The following is an 8046-nucleotide window of genomic DNA, read 5'->3' on the forward strand; positions in this document are numbered from 1 at the left end:
ACCTGTACACGCCATCCAAGCTCTGTTTGACTCAATGCCCAGGCGTATCAACGCCGTTATTACGGCCAGAAGTGGCTGTTCTGGGTACTGATTTCTCAGGATCTATGCACCCAAATTGCGTGAAAATGTAATCACATGTCAGTTCTAGTATAATATATTTGTCCAATGAATATCCGTTTATCATCTGCATTTCTTCTTGGTGTAGCAATTTTAATGGCCAGTAGTGTAGGAATAAAGGGCAGAAAGTCCTGGCCAACGAGAGGACCACTTCACATGACCTCTTCTCCCAATCCCGTGAGGGTTGGTTGAAATCAATCTCCTACAGCTCTAGCAAAATGGGCAGAGGCCCCATCCTGCTCAAACCGGTCTGAAGTCCCTCACCCAAACGCCCAATTTGTAACATCCATTTGTCTGTCAGTACATTCAGATAAGTCTCATCTGTTTCATGTTCATCAAAGAAGTAATGTCGTAGCATGTAAGATTTCCACAAACCACACCACGCCATCACCTTTCGGCAGCGCTGCTGTTCGGCTGGACTCATCCAATGTGCATTGCCTTGAGACCAGTATCGTTCTCCACTCACTTCACCACTGACATAAAACACAGCTTAATCACTGAGCCACACACTGTCTTTAGCAGAATTGATTTTTTCAGCCAATTTATCTGCAAACCAGTCACACATCTGCATGAGTTTATCGGCGCCGTCTTAATTTAAGTGTAACTTGTCCGGATGAAACCTCTCCTCTTCCAGGACTTTGTGGATGGGTGACCTTGGAACACCCAGTTCCGTGGATGTCCGAAAAAGCGATTTCTTTGGGTTAACATAAACCTTGGCCAAGACAGCCGCTCTCGTTTCGTCTGAACTCTTTGGTCGTCCAGAAAGGGGGTTGTCCAACACAGCGCCTGTTGCTTTAAGCTTTGTGATTAACTTCCCGACAGCAGTAAAACGAATAAGTTGCGATGACGGTGTCGGAGGTTAAATTCTTCCGCCATTTTGCGATAAGACCATTCTTCTCGTCAACTTAATAGACAGTATTTAGACAGAGCCATCATTCAGTCCGGAAAAAGCAAAATTTGTTATAATTTATTTTATTATTTATTTATTTATTTATTTATTTATATTTATGGAATATAGAATATTTATTAGAATTCATTAGAATTCCCTGTGTACCCATATTTGGTGGACAGGCTTATATAACAGCTTACAGGAGCAACAAAAATATGGCTTTTAAATATTTCATATAATTACTGGCCGAATTTAAATATTCCGAATACCGTCATAATCTACTCACTAAGAGATATAATCTTGCGTTAAAGGTTTAACACGATAAATGAAGTATTAAAGTTGGACACTTTGTTTATGTCCTGATGAGGCAGCTCAACTCACGGATCATAGTTTACTGTTTGGGAATGCAACAAACTTTACACATAATCTCAAAGCTTTTAGAATCTTTTTTTCCCTGACGCCACCACAGATTAATTTTAAAAATCGTTTTATCTCTTGTGACTCTTATTTCATGACCAGTAGTTTGAACAAGTGGACGGTGTCGCCATGGGAAGCCCTCTGCCTCCTGTGGTGGTCAATTATTTTATGGAGGACTTTGAAGATAAAGCACTACAGTCAGCCACTCTCAAACCCTCTTGTTTTCTGCGGTATGTGGATGATACATTTGTGATGTGGCCACATGGACACAATACTCTATCTGCGTTTCTTCGGCATTTAAATTCGTTCCATCCGAATATAAACTTCGCAATGGAAGTGGTAAAAGATGGTACTTACTTTACGTTTTCTTCATGCCTTGGTACGAAGGAAATCAGATGGAACCTTGGGACACAGCGTGTACTGCAAGCCAAAGCATACAGATCAGCAGACCACAAGCTGCCATCATCCTGCACAGTGCGGTAGTAGATTACGTACGTTGGTTCATAGAGCGCATGTCGTGTCTTGTCCTGAAAGCCTGTCGAGTAAAATACAACATTTGAAGATAGTGTTCCGACAAAACGGTTATTCTGTGAGACAGACACGTAATGCATTTAGGCCCAAGCGAGTTCAATATATGGAGCAGAATGAAGATACGAAGACACCCACCACTTAGGCCTTTTTGCCGTATTTTGGTGCCATGTCAACAAGAATCGGAAGAAATGATAATTAAATGGACACCATAGCAGCAAACAGGCGTTCATATACTTCATTGGAGAATGTTGAAAATGTGTGTCCCGACCGTTCTCGAGCCCGGGATCTCCTGCTTACGTGGCAGACGCTCTATCCATCTAAGCCACCGCGGGCACAGAGGATAATGCGCCCGCAGAGACTTATCCCTTGCACGCTTCCCGTGAGACCCACATTCCCAACATATCCACACGACTACATTCGTAGTGCGCCTGATAGATGTTTGCCCATCATGCTCATTACTCGTGGCATTTTCAACATGTCCCCAATGAAGTGTATCAACGCCTGTTTGCAGCTAGGGTGTCCATTTAATTATCATTTCATTCTAGCGAAACGGCATGGTCATCAAATGTAACTGTTCCTTCGGGAACAGATACTGCCTTCACATATAGAATCTGAAGAGTCCTCGAAAGATTCGACAGTAAGTGTGTTTTTCGACCATCTGCAAAACTGAGGAAACTGTTGGGTTCGGTGAAGGATGATCTTGGCCTGAGGAAACAAGGTGTGTGCAAGATTCCTTGTCAATGTGGGGCAGCATGTATAGGCCAGACATGTCGCACAATACAAGAACACTGCGATGAACATCAGCATCACAAACGCCTACGTCAACCGGAAAAGTCGGCAGTTGCGGAACACTGCCTGAATACAGGACATCGCATTATTTATGAAGAGAGAGAAGTTTTATCCCCGGCACCATCTTTCTGGGATTGCGTCACTAAGGAAGCAATACATATCCGTACAGCAGATAATCTCATCAACAGGGATGCAGGGTTTCAACTGAGCACAGCCTGGAACCCTGCACAGGCTGTTGTTAAATTACGACGAGAAAATTAAGACCTTTTCGTTAACAGACTCGTCATAGCATTGGTCTAGTAAAATTTTAGTGAATGACGTCTGGCCGCACTGTCTGTAAACATAGCGTACAGCGCACGCGATTTTCGGCAGAGGACGTTTTAGCATGGCGCCATCTATCTGCAAATCATAGTGCATGCGTGATTTACGCGCCTACGCATTCTTCGCGCGCGTGTTCTATACAGAGGGCGTCGGCGCGCGGGTACTGTCAGTCGCACCGAGCCACCAGCAAGGTTGAACCACCTGAAGATGTCCTTGAAAGCAAAATAACACATGACGGATAAAGCAAGGGAACATGAAAGCAGATTAGTTCAGGCAAAGAGGGTACTCCTGGCCAAGAGAAGTCTGCTCATGTCAAATACCGGGCTTAATTTAAGGAAGCAATTAGTGAGAATTAACGTTTGGAGCACAGCACTGTGTGGTACTGAATCATGAACTGTGGGAACATCAGGAAGGAAGAGACTCGAAGAGTTTTAGGTATAAAGCTACAGGTAGATTGACAGTGAGGTGAACTGATAAGGAATGAAGAGGTGCTACAGAGAATTGGTGAAGATGGGAACATTCGGATTTCAGTGGCAAGAAGAAGAGATAAGGCATATGTTAAGATATCCGCAAATAATTTCTATAGGAATAAAAGCTTAAGAAATGAATTAAAATTTATTCTACGGTCAGGACTTGAACCCAGATCTCCTTGCTTACTGGGCTAGCCATTACACCACCACAGCAATACAGCTAACACAGCTATAAGGACTACACACGCCAAATGCCCTCCATAACATACTTCAGTTCACATCTTAAGCTTATTTTCCCCTCGTTAGACCAACACTATTGCCAAGCCTTCCCGGTAGTGAAATAGCACCTCAGCGTTGGATGTAACGGGATGTTACTCTAATATCGGAGAGCCTTGGGAATAGTGGTGATCAAAGGAGGGGAAAACATGTTCAAGAAGTGAACTGAAGCTTGTGTGAGGGAGGGCGTCTGATGAAGGTAATCTGTGCGGCTGCATAACATGTACTGCTGCAGTGGTGCAATAGCTAACCCACGTGTGGAGTAAACGCGGAAACTCTGACTCAAGTCCTTGTAGTGCCAAAATTTTTTATTCATTTCTTAAGCTTCGATCATTATCGTAGATAAAGAAGTAGAGGAAGGAATTTAATTACATAATTAGAGGGAGTTGTAGAGGAAGGAAAATGTAGGGGAAAACAGAGATCGGAATACATCAAACAAATAACTGAGGACGTAAAGTGTAAGAGTTGTTTTGATATGAAGAGGTTGGCACAAAAGAGGTATTCATGTTGGCCCACTTCAGTCAAAAGACTGATGACTAAAAAAAATTGTAGCTCACTGAAATTATATTGCTGTGGAAACTGAATATTGTGAACCAGTAGATTGAAAGTGTTTAGTAATTAAAGTTCACACTGTATCTATGGTGATTTAGGAAGGTTCCTGATTTCTTTCTGCAGGAAAATCTCGAGACAATAGTAAAAAAGAAGAAGATAATGAAGTTAACACTCAAACCAATTAAGTACCAGATTTACAGTATTTCAAAGTCGGCGTGACTACTTCCAGTTGAATATCTGATGAATATCTGTAAAGATACATCGTTGGAAAATCAACCCCTTCTGAAAGAGCATGTCACTGTTCGATGTTTTTAGCTAGTTGTGCGTAGGAACTCTTGCGTATTTGATGTATAATATATGTTTCGAACATGTTAGAAACCAAAAGTACCATCTGTTATAACAACTTTCTTGATTGTACGATACTGTGGGTGATGATTAGCCATCAAGCATGTTTCAGTTGTTGATTTTGCAGTATTTCGATTCGTATGACGAATTACTCGTTAGTACTAATTTAAGAGGCAACGGCTTTGCCGCAGTGGATACACCTGTTCCCGTGAGATCACCGAAGTTAAGCGCTGTCGGGCGTGGTGGGCACTTGGATGGGTGACCATCCAGGCTGCCATGCGCTGTTGCCATTTGTCGGGGTGTGCTCAGCCTCGTGATGCCAATTGAGGTGTTACTCGACCGAATAGTAGCGGCTTCGGTCAAGAATACCATCACAACGACCGGGAGAGCGGTGTGCTGACCCCGCGCCCCTCCTATCCGCATCCTCATTGAGGATGACATGGCGGTCGGATGGTCCCGGTAGGTCACTCGTGGACTGAAGACGGAGAGTACTACTTTAAGACCCGTTTGCCAATTGTATTGTAATTTTCTTTTCTGCGGATTCATTTTAAAAGGACAGCGACAGCGAAATTTCTCAGTTTAAAAAGTATTCAATAAAGCACAGCCCTGTAGGGAAAAATTATATCATATACCAACACCAGTCAGTGGCCGCAGTTCCATCCTACAGCACAGTTCAGCGGGATTTGCCACAGCCTGACAATGAGGGAGGAAGAGGGAGGAGGGAATGGTGAATAAATCACTGTGAATTAACTTGGCCGAAGACACCAGGAAGTTCGACCACGCAGGCTCAGGAGAGCAGGAAAGAGCGTTTACTTGGGGAAGCCTCGACTGCTGATGTGCCTTCTATTTGCGTCATTTTTCCCTCTAGCGGTAATGCTTTCCGGAAAATACCCTCCGGCTACGGCTCTGCGGATAATGATGAAGGAGACGACGGTGATTCCCGAGCAGCGTAGAAACCATTGAACATAGCAAGTACTTTAGAACGATACACCCTTATTAATAATAACGCAGCAGCAAATGAAGCTCTATCTTGTGGATAGTTTTGGATGCGTCATTGCATACAAAATCCATTTAGCTAAAATTAGCTGCAGCCAATCACACAGTAATGCACTTTGTAATATTTTTCCAAATGGAAACGTAGGGCGAACTAAGCCTCAGGAACTGACACTATGGCACGCGACTCGCATCAACGTGTCTGGCTTGGACATCCGTACGATTAGTCGTCTTCCGATGCAGTTTTGCCGCGCGGAATGGCCGCACGGTTCGAGGTGCCATGTCACGGATTGCGCGGCCCCTCTCGCCGAAGGTTAGAGTCCTCCCTCAGGAATGGGTGTGTGTGGTGTTCTCAGCATAAGTTAGTTTAAGTTAATTTAAGTAGTGTGTAAGTCTAGGGACCGATGACTTCAGCAGTTTGGTCTCTTAGGAATTCATATACATTTGAACATTTTTTCCTCCGCAGTTTTCTTAACCCGCTCGCTCCAATTCACCAACGCAAGTACATATCACAGGTATACCTAAACGTTTCTGGTGTTATCTATCGTGTTCTCCCCTCAGCAGGTCCAACGTTAAGTGATAACAAAAGAGTGCTTTTAGTAACTTCTTGCAGAGCGAAATTAAAGCAACCTTCTCTAAGAAAAAGTATCTATTTTTTAAAGAGACTTTTCTTGGTGTAGAGTAAGCGACCTCGTCCCGAGTCTTGGATATTTATATGTGACAACTAATGCACAGGCTGTTATTAAATTTTATCGGTGTTGCAGATAAATATTCCTAAAAGAAACTTTACACAAACTTCTTGAAAATAGGTCTGATTGTGAAAAAACTGCAAATAAACCTGAGTTAACAATATTTTAACAGAGAGTGACTCTACGAAACATTTTTAACTGAAAGCTAAGCGGATACTGACACCGTCTACTGTACCTGGAGTAGAAACATTTTTATAAAATAGCAAGATGCAAAACAATTCCATATTCAGTAGTAACACAGATGACAGGAATAATACACTGCCGAGCCAAAACATGACTACTGCCACCGCGAGACTGAGTGGCTTTGCTGACGCGTCACGCGATAAGGGAAGTATACAGGGTGATGAAAAAATTGCGCGCTCGGACTTTGCAGCATGATTCCTCACACACCAGCAATACAAGAATGCGTCTCACAAAATTTCGTCCTGATCGTATTTCCGGCAGTAAATGGACGTTAAAGATTGGCAATCTGGCAACACTGTAATCACATGTATGTGAACCACTCCTGTCAGGATATAGCAGCAGTAATGTTAAGCGCTTTTGCTTAGCACGCCGCATGTCGAGGGATCGATTCTGGGTCGAAGCGAATTTATTTTTGTTTTCCAATTTTCACACATACAAAAAAAGTTTTGCATCACCTCGGTTACGAGAGTTCCGTAATCAGTACATAAAATTGGAATAGAGATCAACAAAAACATCATTGCCGCCCTTTTTATTGCTCATGAAACCCACACATTGCATGTTGCACCACGGTACAGCGAGACCTTCAGAGGTGGTGGTCAAGATTGCTGTCCACACCGGTACCTCTAATACCCAGTAGCACGTCCTCTAGGGTTGATGCATGCCTGTATTCGTCGTGGCATACTATCCACAAGTTCATCAGGGCACTGTTGGTCCAGATTGTCCCACTGCTCAACGGCGATTATGCGTAGATCCCTCAGAGTGGTTGGTAGGTCACGTCATCCATAAACAGCCCTTTTCAATGTGTGCCAGCCATGTTCGATAGGGTATATGTCTGGAGAACATGCTGGCCACTCTAGTCGAGCGATGACGCTATCCTGATGGAAGTCATTCGCAGGATGCGCACCAGGAGGGAGCGGATTGCCGTCCATGAAGACGAATACCTCGCCAATATGCTGCCGATATGGTTGCACTATCGGTCGGAGGATGGCATTCACTTATCGTACAGCCGTTACGGCGCCTTCCATGACCACCAGCGGCGTACGTCGGCCCCACACAATGCCACCCCAAAACAGCAAGGAACCTCCACCTTGCTGCACTCGCTGAACAGTGTGTCTAAGGCGTTCAGCTTGACCGTGTTCCATCCAAACATGTCTCCGATGATTGTCTGGTTGAAGGTATATGCTACAATCATCGGTGAAGAGAACGTGATACGAATCCTGAGCGGTCCATTCGGCATGTTGTTGGGCTCATCTGTACCGCAATGCACGGTGTGGTTGCAAAGATGGACCTCGCCGTGGACGTCGGGAGTGAAGTTGCGCATCATGCAGCCTATTGCGAACAGTTTGAGTTGTTGTACGACGTCCTGGAGCTGCACGAAAAGCATTCTTCAACATGGTGGCGTTGCTGTCAGGGT

At 44.1% G+C, this 8046-nt stretch overlaps 1 pseudogene; it reads left to right on the forward strand.

Moving 5' to 3' along the window:
- The first annotated feature begins 4879 nt into the window (after positions 1–4879).
- LOC126459108 (5S ribosomal RNA) lies at positions 4880–4997 on the forward strand (annotated as a pseudogene).
- Positions 4998–8046: the final 3049 nt, after the last annotated feature.

Source organism: Schistocerca serialis, chromosome 2, assembly GCF_023864345.2.
Source record: "Schistocerca serialis cubense isolate TAMUIC-IGC-003099 chromosome 2, iqSchSeri2.2, whole genome shotgun sequence".
NCBI classification, from domain to species: domain Eukaryota; kingdom Metazoa; phylum Arthropoda; class Insecta; order Orthoptera; family Acrididae; genus Schistocerca; species Schistocerca serialis.